Source organism: Rhinopithecus roxellana, chromosome 17 (assembly GCF_007565055.1).
Source record: "Rhinopithecus roxellana isolate Shanxi Qingling chromosome 17, ASM756505v1, whole genome shotgun sequence".
Lineage (NCBI taxonomy): Eukaryota > Metazoa > Chordata > Mammalia > Primates > Cercopithecidae > Rhinopithecus > Rhinopithecus roxellana.
This window is the reverse complement of record NC_044565.1, coordinates 40,713,469-40,731,989: the sequence shown is the minus strand read 5'-3', so window position 1 is coordinate 40,731,989 and position 18,521 is coordinate 40,713,469.

Below are 18,521 nucleotides of genomic sequence, written 5' to 3'. Positions count from 1 at the left end.
TTCTCACACAATATTTGAAGCTACTTATTAAAAAAGTGCAGCCATAATAGATTGTTAAAACAAGAATGGAACACAAAGATCACTTTTAGGAAGAGAAGAGAGAGCTATATGAGAAAACCTAGACTAAGAATATTTCTTAGAATTGAGTTAAAATGCTGCTGCAGTGGCTCATGCCTGTCATCCTAGCACTTTGGGAAGCCACGGCAGGAGGATCACTTGAGGTCAGGAGTTCCAGACCAGCCTGGCCAACATGGTGAAACCCTGACTCTACTAAAAATACAAAAATAAAATTAGCCAGGCATGGTGGCTGGCTCCTATAATCCCAGCTACTCGGGAAGCTGAGGCAGGAGAATCACTTGAACCCAGGAGGCGGAGGTTGCCGTGAACCAAGATCACACCACTACACTTCAGCCTGGGCGACAGAGCAAGACTCTGTCTCAAAAAATAAAAAAAGAATTGAGCTAAAATGAAAGTGTTCTGGCAATTTAGGTATCATGAGTTTCCTAACTTCACCTTCTTTTTTAAAAAAAAAGGACACACGAGGGCCGGGCGCGGTGGCTCAAGCCTGTAATCCCAGCACTTTGGGAGGCCGAGACGGGCGGATCACGAGGTCAGGAGATCGAGACCATCCTGGCTAACACGGTGAAACCCCGTCTCTACTAAAAAATACAAAAAACTAGCCGGGCGATGAGGCGGGCGCCTGTAGTCCCAGCTACTCGGGAGGCTGAGACAGGAGAATGGCGTGAACCCGGGAGGCGGAGCTTGCAGTGAGCTGAGATCCGGCCACTGCACTCCAGCCTGGGCGACAGAGCGAGACTCCGTCTCAAAAAAAAAAAAAAAAAGGACACACGTGCTTGCTCTAAACTCTAAGAAAGCTGACAGAATCTTTATTCAGGGATGGTGAATGGCAGTAAAATTCTTTTTCACAGATACAGAAATGTCTTTCATGTGTCGATTTCTTACACTTAAATTGTTGTCTTGTGATGGCATTTGTGTGGGGAGCTGAGAAGCTTCCATCTAAGAGTACCTCTTTCTGCTGCTCTAACTCTAATCTGACCGTGGGAGACAGTCGAGAGCAGTGCTTTTCAAGCTCTAATGTGCATCTGAATGACCTGCGTATTCTAAATCAGTCATCTGCGGTGGGGCCTGAGGTCACGCATTTCCAACAAGCTTGAGAGGCTGAAGGCTTAGAGCAGCAGTTCTCAAACCTAAGCATGCATCAGAAACACAGGGGGCCTTGTGAAAACGGGTGGCTGGGCACCACCTCCAGGGTTTTTGATATAGTAGTACTGAGGTGGGCCTCAAGAATTTGCATTTCTTGGCTGGGCATGGTGGCTCACACCTGTAGTCCCAGCACTTTGGGAGGCCGAGGCGGGTGGATCGCTTGAGGCCAGGAGTTCCAGATCAGCCTGGCCAATATGGCGAAACCCCACCTCTACTAAAAATACAAAAATCAGCTAGGCGTGGTGGCAGGTGCCTGTAATCCCAGCTACTCGGGAGGCTGAGGCACGAGAATCGCTTGAACCCAGAAGACAGAGGCTGCAGTGAGCCAAGATGAAGTTACTGCACTCCAGCCAAGGTAACAGAGTGAGACCCTGTCTCAAAAACAATAAATAAAATAAAGAATTTGCATTTCTTTTTACTCATTCATTCATTTATGAGAAGGGAAGTGGTGAAGTGGGGGCGGGGAGGGTCTCACTAAGTTCCCCAGGCTGGTCTTGAACTCCTGAGCTCAAGAATTCTTCCACCTCAGCCTTCTAAAGCACTGGGATTACAGGCAAAAGCTGCCAGGCCCAGTGGAGTTTGCATTTGTTTTTTGTGGTTTTTTTCTTTTTGAGACGGAGTCTTGCTCTGTCGCCCAGGCTGGAGTGCAGTGGCCGGATCTCAGCTCACTGCAAGCTCCACCTCCTGGGTTCACGCCATTCTCCTGCCTCAGCCTCCCGAGTAGCTGGGATTACAGGCACCTGCCACCATGCCTGGCTAATTTTTTTTGTATTTTTAGTAGAGATGGGGGTTTCACTGTGTTAGCCAGGATGGTTTCAATCTCCTGACCTTGTGATCCGCCCGCCTCAGCCTCCCAAAGTGCTGGGATTACAGGCGTGAGCCACCGTACCGGGCCCAGAGTTTGCTTTTTTTTTTTTTTTTTTTTGAGACGGAGTCTCGCTTGGTCGCCCAGGCTAGAGTGCAGTGGCCGGATCTCAGCTCACTGCAAGCTCCGCCTCCTGGGTTTACGCCATTCTCCTGCCTCAGCCTCCCGAGTAGCTGGGACTACAGGCGCCCGCCACTTCGCCCGGCTAGTTTTTTGTATTTTTTTTAGTAGAGACGGGGTTTCACCGTGTTAGCCAGGATGGTCTCAATCTCCTGACCTCGTGATCCGCCCGTCTTGGCCTCCCAAAGTGCTGGGATTACAGGCTTGAGCCACCGTGACCGGCCCAGAGTTTGCATTTCTAACAAGATCCTGCGTGATACACATTTTAAGAACTGCTGGCTTAGAACATCCCTCATGAATGTGAGTGGTCCCTCACCGGCTTTACCTGAAAGTTGGGGGTTAGGAAATTCAGGATGAAACAACCATGATAGGCCTTCTGAGCAGATATTTTGTGAGTTTAAGTGAAAAGAGATCCACATGCCTTACTTAGATAATGAAGATAAGGATAGCTAACGTTTATTAATTTTTTCTCTTTGTAACACACTAAGGGTATAACACACATTATCTCACTTGGCATCTGGCATGGGCAGCAGTGTTGGTGTTTGATGTCTGGCTAAGGAGCCAGCCTTGTGTGCGTGCTGGGAGGGAGTGTTTTCTGCCCACTGTTGTGGTCTGCAGAGGTACCTGCATGCCAGGCCACACTGTCCCTCAGGAAACACCTTTAGATCTAGACTAGCAGACGCTAGAGGTCCGAGTTCTGCTTCATAGTCTGCAGGAAATAAATGAAAGAAGTTGAGGGCAGGTGCTAACAATCATCTGTTTCAACCGCAAAAGTGCCTGAATATAGAACAGAATTTGTCAAGCCTGGCACACAGCAGGAGCACCTGGATGCCCAGGACCCATCCACAGAGGGTGTGATTAGATTGGCCTGGGGAGACACCTGGGCACAGGCATTTTTTAAGAGCTTCCCAGCCAGGGTTGAGAAACACTGGTACAGGTTTGATTGGAGCAAGATGAATCAGGGCAGCTGGGGAAGGGAAGGGGCAGAGACCAAATTGAACAAAACAAAACATCTATTCCCAGACTGGATCTCTCTCAAGCATTTGCCAAATTGGCCAAATTGGTTTTGTGCTATTCTTTAGAACAGTGGTCTTCAAATTTAGTATGCATCAGGGTCACCTGGAGGGCTCCTTAAAGCAGATTGCTGAATCTACCCCCAGAGTTTCTAATTTAGCAGGTCTGGGGTGGGCTCAAGAATTTGCATTTCTAACAAGTTCCCAGGTGATGCTGATACTGCCAGTCCCAGAAGTCAGTTTCTTTGCTATTAAGACCTTAATTGCAACATGGAGAAGGATGCCTATATTTCTTATTTTCTACTTCTTCTCAAGTGTTTTTTACTGAAGCAAAAAAAATGCAAACAAAAGTGAAAACAGGCCAGGCGCGGTGGCTCATGCCTGTAATCCCAGCACTTTGGGAGGCGGATCACCTGAGGTCAGGAGTTCGAGACCAGCCTAGCCAAATGGTGAAACTCCACCTCTATTAAAAATACAAAAAGTAGACGGACATGGTGGCACGTGCCTGTAATCCCGGCTACTCAGGAGGCTGAGGCAGGAGAATTGATTGGACCCAGGAGGCAGAGGTTGCAGTGAGCCGAGATGGTACACTGTACTCCAGCCTGGACAACAGAGTGAGATTCCGTCTCAGAAAAAAAAAAAAAAGTGAAAACATGTGAAATCATTCATAATCCAACGATAGCCACAGTAGACAGCTCTTTTTCTTTTCTTTTTTTTTTTTTTTTTTGAGACGGAGTCTCGCTCTGTCGCCCGGGCTGGAGTGCAGTGGCCGGATCTCAGCTCACTGCAAGCTCCGCCTCCCGGGTTTACGCCATTCTCCTGCCTCAGCCTCCGGAGTAGCTGGGACTACAGGCGCCCGCCACCTCGCCCGGCTAGATTTTTGTATTTTTTAGTAGAGACGGGGTTTCACCGTGTTAGCCAGGATGGTCTCGATCTCCTGACCTCGTGATCCGCCCGTCTCGGCCTCCCAAAGTGCTGGGATTACAGGCTTGAGCCACCGCGCCCGGCCGACAGCTCTTTTTCTGCATAGTAGATATGTATGTATAAAGATTTTCTTTCAGAAATTGTAATGGTCATATGAAGAATGTGTTTGCATCTAGAAAGATATTTATGCATTATTTCAAGTTCCTTATATAATTTATATAATACACAAAATTTATATAATTTTTGCTATGAGTTTGGAATTATAACAAACTTTATTTCTTTTGATAATACCTTCAATATTATGTAATAAAAATAGCTTTAAACATCTATATCTAGCTATTTTAATAAATGTTCAAGAGGCTACAGTCTTGTTAAAATGCTATTTAAGTTGCGGTCTAGTGGTATTATTTTGGTAAAACCCCTAAAGATATGTTAAAAGTGTAGCAGGATCTTTTATCAAGTTACATAGCTTGACCCATAAATGTTTTTCATTTATGAAACCAGAATATCTCCACAGAGGAGATCCATAGAAGAAAGAAATCAGAATAAAGTCAAGAGATACTAAAGGGTCTCCATGTTTATAACCCTTTTCTTAATTGAGAATAGTTGTGAATAGCGAACACGAAGAGTGGCATGCATTCAGAATTTGTCCCTCACATGTAGGACAAGAGTTAGAAAACCAGCTCACATCACCTGGCAGATGATGGCACAATCGGATGAGGTTGTTTAGTTTGCAGACTAAAAGATATTATTAAAAGGAAGACAGAGAAGAATTTAAACAACAACTAGGCCACTACGGTAAAACACAAAAATACAAATTAAGAGACAAACCCTCCACAAAGGACCAGGCAAATAAAAATACCAAAAAGCTGCAACTGTTCTGAAGAGTAAGCCTAAAATTAAATTCAGGAATTTCTTAAGGGAGGACAGCCAGGGGCAGCCCCTGAAGGCTGGTGGTAGTCTTCATTCACTGCCTCAGGGGAGAAGCCTGTGCTCACTTTCAGAGGTGTGGAGGTGTGGGCCATTCCTGCTACCTTCCTTCCCTCCCGAAGACAGCCCTGTCCCCTCACCACCTTGAGGCACTTTCAGCAGTACCCAGACACAGTCTTTGATCTTCCCCCTGGGACGAACAGCACCAACAAAGGAGAAGGCAGTGTTCTCACCCCTGGCTGCACTCCTGAAAACACCTGTCCTGTGCCCCACCCGGAGGCTTCTAATTTAATTGGTCTGGGGTGGGAAACTAAGTAGTAGTTTTGCTTTGTGTGTGTGTGTGTGTTTGTTTTGTTTTTGAGACAGGGTCTTGTTCCATTGCCCAGAGTTGGGGTGCAGTGGTGCAGTCATGGCTTACTGCAGCCTTAAACTCCTAGGCTCAAGCAATCCTTGTGCCTCAGCCTCCTAAAGTGCTAGGATTACAGGCATGAGCCATCGTGAACAGCCAGTTTTGTTTTTTAATTGAAGTAATATATAAATAGCCAAAAAAGTGCACAAATCATGTGTTCAACTCAGTGAATTATCACAAAACATACATATTTTTAATATTTGCATAACTGGGTATATCACAGTTTGTCTATTCTGCTGGGCATTTGAGTTGTTCTAGTTTGAGCAATTACAAATAATGCTGCTGCAAACATCCTTGTACATGCCTTCTGGTGCACGTGCGCACAATTTTCTCTTGGGTATAAACTGAGGAGTGGAATTGCTGGATTGCAGGGTAGGTTTTGGTTCAATTTTAGCAGATGTTGCCAAACTGCTTTTCAAAGTAATTCTACCAATTTATACTCTCATTAACAATGTTTGTGAATTCTATTTGCTCCACATTCTAGCAAGAGAGCAGTATTTGTAAAAGTTTCCTGGGTGATTCTGCTGTGCATGAGGAGAACCACCAATGCCATCATATATCACATGCTTTGCAAATGGCATATGGTCTCACGTGTGCTGGAGTCCTAGGGATACAGGGCATAGACTATGATGTCTTCACAACTATCCAGGAAGAAAACAGTACAGATATTTGTGTTCCCTTTTTGCTAATAAGGACACAACTTAGAAGTAACACAGCCACGTAGTGACAGTCAGGACTAAAACCCAGTATTCTTGATTTCCATCTCTTTGCTTGTCCCAACATACAACACAACCTTATTCAGAAGACATCCAATGTATAGAGGTTTTGGGCAAACCAGGTATCGAGGCACTTTCTCAGTTGTTTGAGAGTTTCCGTATCAGGGTTTAAGAAAAAAAAAGAAAGCAGAATAAATGACTCAGACTTTCCCTGCCACGGAAGTCTCAGGCCTTGGTTGTGAGAAACACAGAGACCCTCCCTTCAGACAGGAATGAAGAAGCGGAAATGTGTCCCTTCTGTGCCTGGGACTCTTCACAACCAGAAGAGTGAAGGGTGCCTTCAGGAGCAATATGGCCTGAGTGTCCCTCAGACCAGCTAGGCTCTGACCCCCAGCTCTTCCCTGTCCTCACCAGGTGACCTTAGACAAAGGGTTCAATTTCTTTGAGTCTCAATTTCCTCATTAGTAAAACAGGAATAATAATACACATACTTTAGGTTTTAAGAAATGAATATTATCTATAAAAACAAATACATAGTAAGCATTTAATACAATGTAGATTTTTAAATTTTTATTTGTGGACAGTGTCTTGCTCTGTTACCCAGGCTGGAATGCAGTGGTGCTATCATAGCTTACTGTAACCTCAAACTCCTGGGCTCAAGCAATCCTCCTGCCTCAGCCTCCTGAGTCACTGGGATTATAGGCATGTACCACCAACCCCAGCTAATTTTTAAATTTTATTTACATATTTATGTAGAGATGGGGTCTCACTGTGTTGCCCGGGCTGGGCTAAAGTCCTGGGCTAAGGCCATCCTCCCACCCCAGCTTCTCAAAGTGCTGGGGTTACAGATGTGCACCACTGCACTCAGCCTGATATTCTTCATATTACCAGAAACAGCCCGTGAGTCCTACATCTTCAATTTTTCCCTCTTTACTGAATCCTTTCTATGTTTTCCTCTCTATTGGGTCTTTTCCATAAATATAAAAGGCAATTATTTCTCCTATTTTTATTTTATTTTTTTTTTTGAGACAGGACCTCGCTCTGTCACCCAGGCTGGAATGCAACGATGCGATCATGGCTCACTGCCACCTGGACCTCCCGGGCTCAGGCGATCCTTCCACCTCAGCCTCCTGAATAGCTGGAGCCACAGACAGGTACTACCACGCCTGGCTAATTTTTGTATTTTTTTGTAAAGATGGGGTCTCATCATGTTTCCTGGTCTCAGACTCCTGGGCTCAAGGGATCTGCCAGCCTCAGCCTCCTAAAGTGCTGGGATTACAGGAGTGAGCCACTACACCCAGCTTCTCCTATCTTTAAAAAAACTCTCCCAACCCTTCTTCCTCCTCTACTTCCATTTCTCTCTTCCATTTACAACTAATGGCCTTCAAAGAATTGTCTGTGGTCACTGACTCCAATTCTTTGTTTGTAGTTTGTTTATTCATTGAGATAGACTTTCGCTCTGTCGGCCAGGCTGGAGTACAATGGTGAGATCTTGGCTCACCGCAATCTCCACCTCCCGGGTTCAAGCGATTCTCCTGCCTCAGTTTCCTGAAGGGCTGGTATTACAGGCATGCACCACCACACCTGGCTAATTTTTGTATTTTTAGTAGAGACGGGGTTTCTCCATGTTGGTCAGGCTGGTCTTGAACCCCCAACCTCAGGTGATCTGCCCGCCTCGGCCTCCCAATGTTTATTCATTTTTTAACCTTTTCAGTGAGACTTTCACTCTCTCCACGCCATTGGCCTCTTCTCAATGTCACCAATGCCTCTGACTTTCCTAAATGCAACAGTGGATTCCCCAGTCTTCATCTTACTTGCTCCATCAGCAGCACTGGGCATGGTCAATTGCTCCCTTTTTGATTCATCTTTGCTTGGTTTCCAGGACAGACAACACACTCTCCTTATTCTCCTCCTGTCTCACTGACTGGCCCTCCTGTCTTTTTTGCTTGTTTTCCTCTTCTTTGTAATCACAAACGCTGGACTGTTTCAGGGTTCATGCCTTAGACTTCTTTTTTCCATCTACCATCATTTTCTCAAAAATCTCATCATCTATCAGCTTTATTTTATTTTACTTTATTGTTGAGACAGAGTCTCGTTGTCGCCCAGGCTGGAGTGCAGTGAAGTGTTCCCTCACTGCAACCTCCGCCTTCCTGGTTCAAGTGATTCTCATGCCTCAGCCTCCCAAGTAGCTGGAACCACAGGTGTGCATCACCACGCCTGGCTAATTTTTGTATTTGTAGTAGCGATGGGGTTTTGCCATGTTGGCCAGGTTAGTCTCGAACTACCTGGCCTCAAATGATCCACTCGCCTCAGCCTCCCAAAGTATTGGGATTACAGGTGTGAGCCACAGCACCCAGCCATCATCTTTTGGCTTTAAATGCCATTTATTAATTCCAGACTCCCAAAATTTATCTCTAGGCCCTGACCTCTCCCGTGAATTCCAAACTGACTAGTTACTTGGCCTTTCTGCTAGGACCTCTCACAGGGATGTCAATTCCCATAACTGGATACCTGAACTTCCCCAAACCTGGACCCGTTAAGTCGTCTCTTTCAGTTCATGGCAATCCTCTTTTTCTAGTTGCTCAAGTCAAATTCCCTGGATTACTGCAATAGTCTCCTAACTGGTCTCACCCTTGTCCTTCACAGTTTATTCTCCGCCTCCCAGGTTCAAGCGATTCTCCTGCCTCAGTCTCCCAAGTAACTCTATTTTCAAAATATTTCCAGAATCTCACAACTTCTCACTGTCCCAATTACTACTACCCTGGTCTAAGATACTTTCTTCTCTTCCCTGGATTACTGCCATAGTCTCCTAACAGGTCTCACCCTTGTCCTTCACAGTTTATTCTCAACCCAGCAGCCAGAGTGGTCTTGTTAAAATGTAACTCAGATCATGTCCCTGCACTGCTTAGATTATACAGTGGCTTCCCATCTTGTTCAAAGTAGATCCAAGTCCTATGAAAAGCCGTCCAAGGCCCCCACCCACCCACCCACCTACACCTTTCTGACATCACCTTCTACTCTTTCCCATGCTCACCCTGTTCTCAATTCAGCCACACTGGCCTGCGGATAGATCCCTAACCTTGCCAGGCTTGCTCCTGCCTCTGACCTTTGCACTTGTTCTTTATGCTGGGAATGCTTCACCTCCTGATGTTCTTGTGCCTCTTCCCTCCTCCTCCTGTTTGTTTGTTTGTTTGTTTGTTTGTTTGTTTTTGAGACAGAGTCTTGCTTTATCACCTAGGCTGAGCAGCACGATCTCTGCTCACTGCAACCTCTGCCTCCCGGGTTCAAGCGATTCTCCTGCCTAAGCCTCCGGAGTAACTGGGATTACAAGCTCCTGCTACCACGGATTCTCCTGCCTCAGCCTCCCAAGTAGCTGGGATTACAGGCTTCTGCTACGATGCCCAGCTAATTTTTGTACTTTTAGTAGAGACGGAGTTTCGCCATGTTGGCCAGGCTGGTCTCAAACTCCTGACCTCAGGTGATCCACCCACCTCAGCCTCCCAAAGTGGTGGGATTACAGGCGGGAGTCATTGTGCCTGGCCCAGGTATTTAACTGTCACCTTCTCAGTGTGGCTTTCCCTGGCCACTCTCCTTTATTTTCTCCCTAGCACTTCTCACCACTGAACACACTCACACGCACATGTGTGCACACAACCTCACTGTCATTATTATTAATCTTGTTTATTGCTTGTCTTCCTCAATAGAATGTACATGGCATAAGCGCTGCAGGGTTTTTGTGATTTCAGTTCACTCCATTTTCCCCAGCACCTGGAGCAGTGCTTACCTGTAATATAAGCTCAGTAGATGTTGGTTTAATGAATGAATTAGTCCCTATTCATGAATGAAAAACAAAACATCCTTCGTGAAAGAGCTCCTGGGGGAAATCCCTAAGAGGTCTTTAGCCTGAGAGAAACACAGTTAAAAAGTTGAAGGGGGAAATTGTTTTGGTTTTCCCCTTTCTTTCTCAAAGTTCCATTTAAGGAAGACTAGCCAGGCCTGATCTAGCAATCCCTTTCTAATCCTTGATATGCCTTAATGAGAATGCAGAAATGAGTACGTGTGTAGCAGGCCAATTCTCCCTGACAATAGCACATACAGGCCTGCATAGCACCCCAGTTACACAGACAGATTTCCACAGTGCTGCCTGAACATTGAGCAAATAGTTAAACCTAGGGAAATCGGTGCCCAGACATCCAAGCTAGAAATGAAACATACAGTCAGTAGGAGCCTTGCATGGGCTTCTCCCTTGCTGGAGCAAACCAAAATAATAGAGACAGTTTTACATTCCTAGTGCCAGGACCCCTCTCGGGTCGACAAAATCTGAAACAAGTCAAGGTTACAGAAGCAGCTGTTTTAATAAATTCATTGGAGAGTCTAAGGCAGCTCTCCAGACCAAGCTGTAAAAGAGATAAGATAGAAATAATCGGCCGGGCGTGGTGGCTCAAGCCTGTAATCCCAGCACTTTGGGAGGCCGAGACGGGCGGATCACGAGGTCAGAAGATTGAGACCATCCTGGCTAACACGGTGAAACCCCGTCTCTACTAAAAAATAGAAAAAAGTAGCCGGGCGAGGTGGCGGGCGCCTGTAGTCCCAGCTACTCGGGAGGCTGAGGCAGAAGAATGGCATAAACCTGGGAGGCGGAGTTTGCAGTGAGCTGAGATCTGGTCACTGCACTCCAGCCTGGGCGACAGAGCGAGACTCCGTCTCAAAAAAAAAAAAAAAAAAAAGATAGAAATAATCACTCTGTACCATCATAGACAGGCCTTGAAGGTACTGGGGACATTTTAATCGGACTTAGCATTGTTGTTGTTGTTGTTGTTGTTGTTGTTGTTGTTGTTTTTGAGACGGAGTCTCACTCTGTTGCCCGGGCTGGAGTGCAGTGGCCGGATCTCAGCTCACTGCAAGCTCCGCCTCCCGGGTTATGCCATTCTCCTGCCTCAACCTCCCGAGTAGCTGGAACTACAGGTGCCCGCCACCTCGCCCGGCAAGTTTTTTGTATTTTTTTTAGTAGAGACGGGGTTTCACAGTGTTAGCCAGGATGGTCTCGATCTCCTGACCTCGTGATCCGCCCGTCTCGGCCTCCCAAAGTGCTGGGATTACAGGCTTGAGCCACCGCGCCCGGCCTTGTTTTTTTTTTTTGGTTTTGTTTGTTTGTTTGTTTGTTTTTTTGCCTCTGACCTTCTAGTTGAAACAAAATTAGTTAGCAATAGACTTGGGCGAATGCTAGACTGCACTAAGAAAATTTTAACACTTTTAAGTTGGTCTGGTGGAATTATCTCCGGCCTTCTCCCTGTATCCAGCTACAGTAGTCAATTCCCTTCTTTCCTAGTTCGTCTGCTTCTCGTTATTGGGCCTCCAGAAAACACAGCCGGACCTGGCTTGGTTCCAGGAACAGGAGTGGGAGCCTGGGGGTACCGCAAGGAAAGGGGAAGGAGAGAAGACAAATGCAGGGCGGACACTCCAAGGAATGCCTGATCCACAGGAACTGGACTTGCCCAGGGTCTTTTCTGCCTCTAATAGGTTCCCAAGCGGGTTCTCCACATGTGCCCCTCCTCGATGGTCTCTCCCAGGTTCATTGCTCCTCCTATCCAAAGACTCCTTCTGCCTGGTTGCCTCACTAATGGTGCCTCTTTTAGGTTGTGTCACAGCCTCCCCATTAAAAATTCCCATCATCCTGGCCAGGCATGGTGGCTCACGTCTACAATCCCAGCACTTCGGGAGTCTGAGGCAGGCAGATCACTTGAGGTCAGGAGTTTGAGACCAGCCTGGGAAACATGGTGAAACCCCGTGTCTACTAAAAAATACAAAAAAAAATCAGCCGGGTATGGTGGCTCATGCCTGTAATCCCAGCTACTCAGGAGGCTGAGGCAGGAGAATCACTTGAGCCCAGGAGGTGGAGGCTGCAGTGAGCTGAGATCACAACACTGCACTCCAGCCTGGGTGACTAAGCAAGACTCTATCTCCAAAAAAAAAAAAAAAAAAAAAAAAAAAACACACAAAAACAAAAACAAAAACCACTATCCAGTGGCATGTCTTAAGAAAAAAATAAAAAAGATATTTATAGCCTGTGTAAATTAAAGGTGGGAGAGGGTGGAGGAGATGCTGACAGTCCCAGGGCCTGGTGGGGAGGGGGCAGTTTGCTTTATTCATTTTTATACAGTAGTGATCACTGCATGCCCAACCCATCCCCCAGCTAGGACCAGCCAGCAAAAGCAGATGAGGCAGCCACTCATCTAGTGTGATCTGAGGGATACCAAAGACTCTGTTGCACCAACCCCCTGCCACAGTATTTACCATGCTCTGATCAGGATAGCCCTTCCTTGGGTAAAGACCCCGTGTTTCTAGGGGCCACGTTTCAAAGCCCTAGATGTCCTTGTGGAAGGCAGAGGGTTCAATCCAAGACAATCCTTTACACCTGTCGGTTCCAAAGGAGGTCTACACCATATGTGTCTAAATATTTGAAAGTTATAATCAAGCCAACAAACTGATGAAATATGTTCCATCTTCCTACCCTGATGATAATTTGGAAGGCTGGGTTCAACTTCAGAATTCTCAGAGTCTACTTAGACTTCTGCCAGAAGTGGTGGCACATGAAGGGCCAGTCAGCCTCTAGCCTCAGCTCATGTCCAGTCTCCCTTCTCCTCCCACCCTGGATCCCTCCCACACCACAGGGGCCTCCCGTATAGGTATGTGGACACCCCTGCCTGCACGTTCAAGCTCTGTCCAGCTGCCCCTTGGCTACTCTGGGCTTTGGGATGCACACACCACAAGCGTAGTCTGCCCTCAAGAGCACCGACACTGGGAACAGGCCTGCAGGAGAGCTGGGGCTCTTTGAGTTCTCAGGTTCCCAAACTCTGATGTTGAAGGAGAGCATGGGCTCCGGGCTGGGGAGGAGTCCCCTTGGTCCTAAGGACTCTTCACCCCATGGAGAGGGGCATGGCAGGAGCAGGCCCCTCTAAAGTGCAGGACTCAGGGCAACGGCCCTCTTGCCAGTTCTAATGAGTGAAGCAGGTAACAGAGAAATACCAAGGAAGAGAGAAAGGAGAATATGTGGACAGCATGGGATGCTGCCTGGGGAGGAGCTCACAATGAGGAGTCCCTGGGCAGCCAAGGGGGCCAGCCCAAGACTGGGGAAAGAAAAGCTAGGAAAGCAGGAATGTGAAAGGAGGTGAATGGAAAGTAAAAAGGCACTGAAAACAAACCTACTTGATAACAAACCTTGCTCCCTTTGGGTATATTTTAGTTATGTATGTGTGATGCATGTTTTTTTTTTTTGTTTGTTTGTTTGTTTTTGAGACAGAGTCTCGCTCTATCTCCCAGGCTGGAATATAGTGGTGCGATCTCGGCTCACTGAAACCTCTGCCTCCTAGGTTCAAGTGATTCTCATGCCTCAGCCTCCTGAGTAGCTGGTATTACAGGTGCCTGCCACCACATCTGGCTAATTTTTGTATTTTTAGTAGAGACAGTGTTTCACCATGTTGGCTAGACTGGTCTCGAACTCCTGACCTCAGGTGATCTGCCTGCCTCAGCCTCCAAAGTGCTGGGATTACAGGTGTGAGCCACTGTGCCCAGCTGATGTATGCATTTTTAATTGAACCATTAATCCTACTCCCCAGTTCTAGGCACATCATTATCATCCTTATTATATATTTGGGTGGTAAAAGGTCACTCTTGTTTTATTTACGTATTTATTTCCTTTCATTTTCATTCCCCAGTGTCCACCCCACAACCCCATTGGCAACAACTGTAATATATTAAATGGCATTTTGTTTACACAGGGGGCCATCCTGACCCCTCTCTCTTCACTCCTGCATGCAATAGCCCTGTCTGAACCCAGGAACCATTCCTCTACATAGATCTGTTATGTCTCTTCAAAGTGGTCATGCATCCTCCATGTCCAGGACAGGATATAGCTGGCTCCCTCCTAGGCCTTGCAGGAAGACTAGAACACGTTAAAACTTCTAGAAGGCCTTGTTAAGCCTAAAATGGACTTTTGCATAGATCACCCCACCTTGGACCCTGTAGCAAGGAAGTGCCAAAATCCCACTAGAAGTCATTTTCATCTGTAAATAAGTCCCTGACATGTTTGTTATTATGTTATTTTGAAGCCTATCAGTATCATATTTTAATCTCCTAAAAAAGAGTTTGTCATAAATGTCCTACAGGGGGTAATGTGCCTGTACTAATTTTTTTTCCCCAGAAAGCAGTCTGTTTTAAGTTTCTGGCTACCAAGTATATAATAGTAATTATCATTCTTTATCTTTTATATTACAGTTATCTCCTTTAGTCATTTCCCGATAATAAATCATTTTGTTTTGTCATTTCTATTACCTTGGGATACCAGAAACATGGGTAGAATTTTATTAACATAAAATAATTGATTAATTGACTCCTAATTATAGCATCCAAAGTGCAGACATTTCAAATCTGGCTGTCATCCAGTCTGTCCCTGGATCTAAGGCAAAAAAAAAAACTAAAAAATAAAATAAAATAAAATAAACGAAATCTGGTTGTTTCATAGGATTGTGTGTGTGTGTGTGTGTGTGTGAAAAAAATAATTTACATATCTAAATTATCCTGAGGCCAATTTAAAATAAACTTTTAGTATCAATCCTAATTTTTTCCCTTTAATAACACATTTAAATCTTTTTCTTCTTTTTGTTTTTAGAGAGGGTCTCCCTTTGTTGCCCAGGTTGGTCTTGAACCCTGAGCTCAAGGGATCCTGCTGCCTCAACTTGCCAAAGTACTGGAGTTACAGGTGTGAGCCACCACACCCAGCCAGATTTAAATCTTAATATGAACTAAATGACCCTTTCAGTCAGAACTGGCATCTTCCAGTAATTTCCCAAAATGACAAACACAAAGAGAAAGAGGCGAGGCACCCAACCTACGTTCTCTAGGCCTTTTAGAAAACATGGAGTTGTTCCTTTGGCCACATATATGCCAATCTAAAGAAAGGTGATATTGTAGACATCAAGGAAATGTGTACTGTTCAAAAAGGAATGTCCCACAAATGTTATCACGGCAAGACTGGAAGAGTCTACAGTGTTCCACAGCATGCTATTGGCATTGTCGTAAACAAGTTGAGGGCAAGATTCTTGCCAAGAGAATTAATGGGGGTATTTATTGAGCACATTAAGCGCAGCCGCCATAGATTCCTGAAACATGTGAAGGAAAATGATCAGAAAAAGAAGGAAGCCAAAGAGGAAGGCACTTGGGTTCAACTGAGGCACCAGCCTGCTTCACCTGGAGAAGCTGAGTGAGAGTCAACGGGAAACAGCCTGAGCCGCTGGACAGTCTTCCCTATATGAATTCATGGTGTAATCAGTGTAAAAAAAATTAAACGACCTCTGGACTGTAAAAAAAAAAAAAAAAAGAAAGAAAAGAAAAAAGAAAAACAAAAAAACAACAAATAAATGAATGAATGAATGAATGAATGAATGAATGCACCCTGACCAAAATTGCTAAACAGTTTTTTCCAATTCCATTTATTTTGGTTTTCTGGAAACGTGAACATATGGTAAGTTGTGTGGGAAACTGTAGGCATGTGGTATTAGCAGGGGCAGCTTATCATTAAGATGTCTCTGGTGGTAGTAATATTTCTACGATATCATAGTTGGAAGTTATTTCATTGAAAAAGGTAAGATATTGTAAATAAGAGTTAAATCCATGTTTCTAAAAACCATGCCTGAAGACCAGCTCTTAAGGAATACGGGCTCTGAGGATCAGGACAGCAGCAACTGGTCCAGGGAGATGCTCTCCCATCCTGAGAGTCAGAGCTGCCCCATTGCCTTTGCAGTCCACTCCTTGTTAATCTAAAGTGTGGTTCCTAGGAAACTAAGGGGTTGTCACTGAAAATTGGGGTTTGGAGGTATCTCAAGCTGGGAGATCTTTCCCATCCAGGGCAGCTGTTAGCTCATGAAGGATTTTTGTGCAAATTAGGGAAGGTCCTCCAAATAGATGACAGAGCCTGCACCCAAGGTGCCTGGCCAGGAGCATGGGGCCTGGGCTATCGCCCCTGCCATAGCCTCCACAGTACATGTGGCTGTCCTTCTGTGTCAGTGTTCAAACAAGCTCTAGCCTCCCCCAGGCCACCCTGTCTCCTTCCAGTGACTATCTCAAAGCTCAGTTCCCCTTTCCACCCTTCTGTAAAGTCACCAGTAATTCCATGTGGTTAAATCCAAGGAACTGGTTTTGTTCCTCATATTACTGCCCACTCAGGAAACTCTGGCCCTGCGGATCACTCTCTCCTCAAAATGCTCTTCCCCCACCTCTGTGACGCCACATGCTCCTTGGGTTTCTCCTCCTACTCTCCTTTTTCCTCTTAGTTTGGGGCTTCCTCCTTGCAACCATGTTTACATGTAAGCTTCACTCAAGCCTGTCCTGACCTTCCCCTCTTCCTATTCTAGACTCATTCCTATTCCTATTCATGACCTCAGATATGATTCCCACAGCCAGGGAAAGCCTTATTTCTCTATCTTCACATCCACCCCAGAGGGGACAGTACTGGAGCACCTCCCCTGGCTGTCTCTCCACCATTTACCACTCTCTTCCAAAGACCAGGTAAATGAGCTGACGGGGGGATGGACGTGGGGTTTGGGGAAAGGCTGCATAAGCTCTAGTGAGCCAAACTGGACCATATGGCTGGTCTGGCAATCCCACCAAGGAGCCTCTGCCTCTGCCAAGGGGAGGTCAATAGCTGGGTGGGGAGATTCAGTGCTGGGGAAGGTACTAGGAAGCTCAGTGGTGTCTGCAGAGTCCCAGTTGCATTTTCCAATCCAACTTTATCAGCAATAAAGTTCATATTGATCCCTAGCTGTGGACTCATTCTACCACCCTCAAAACTCGCACAGGGCCCAAAGCCCAGGAAAGCTTAAGGAACGGGCACAGGGATGGAGACTTAAGATATACCCAGTAAGAAGGATGCTTTGGACAGGAGGGGATTCTAGGTCCTTGACTTATTTAGGATACAGCAGTTTAATAAGACTAGTGTCGCAGGACCTCAGCAAACTCAGGCCTTTGCTACCTCAGTATACACAGGCTGCACAGACTTTGTAACTGATAGATCTAAGCAGGTGCAGACAACATTAGAGGAATCGTTCAGTCACTTAAAACTTGCAAAGCTTCAGTGAATACATTCTTTAGGTATCAGTAGTTGGGATACTTTTTTGTCATTCCTACCATGCTCCTCAGGCAGGGATAGGCCAAAGGAAGCTAAGCTCCATGTGGGCTAGAGCTTCGGTTCTCAAACTCTCACATGCATAAGAGTCACTGAGTAAGCTTATTAAAATAGAGTTTCCTGGGCTGTATCTAGTCCCACTGGATACAATCATGGAGACCACTCCATGATTGAGTAGATCTGGCGTAAAACCTAGGAATTTGCATTTCTAACAAGTTCCTAGGTGATGCTACTGGTCTGAGGACCACTGGGTTAGAGTACACTAGCCTGTGTGGTTCTAGCCTTCCGCGCGTTCCATCAACTGCTTCAAATTCCCTTCCTATTTATGTTGTATTGACCTGAATCCGATTTTAGGGCCAAGAAAAGAACTGTGGTGGAATTAATATCCTGATTCTGTACACTTACCTACAGACTCCTAGAATCACTCTCAAAGCCCATGGCATAAAGTCTTCTGTAGATTTGTTACTTAACCCTGGCCATGGTTTTGATCAGAGACCCAGATTTGGAGGTTCAGCCACAGAGTGTAGTGGCTTTTTATCAATGAACAGATAAAGAAATTGGGGCCCTTATTTTATAGATGGCTGGCCATCTTTTGGGGCATTAATGAAAATCTTAGTAAAACCAAAGATTAAGAGGAATAGGCTGGATGGAGTGACTCACACCTGTAATCCCAGCACTTTGGGAGAACAAGGAGGGAGGACTGCATGCCTCCAGGAGTTTGAGACCAGCCTGGACAACATAATGAGACCTCATCTCAAAAATAAAAAATAAAAAATTAACCAGGAGTGGTTGTTTATGAATGCCTATAGTCCCAGCTACATGGGAAGCTGAGATGGGAGCATTGCTTGAGCCCAGGATATCAAGGCTGCAGTGAGCCAGGATCATACCACTGCACTTAGTTAGCCTGGTCACAGAACAAGACCGTCTCAAACAAAAAACAAACAAACAAACAGAAAAACTGGCCAGGCGTGGTGGCTCATGCCTGTAATCCCAGCACTTTGGAAGGCTGAGGCGGGCAGATCACTTGAGGTCAGGAGTTTGAGACCAGCCTGGCCAACATGGCAAAACCCCGTCTCTACTAAAAATACAAAAATTAGCTGGGTGTGGTAGTGTGTGCCTGTAATCCCAGCTACTTGGGAGG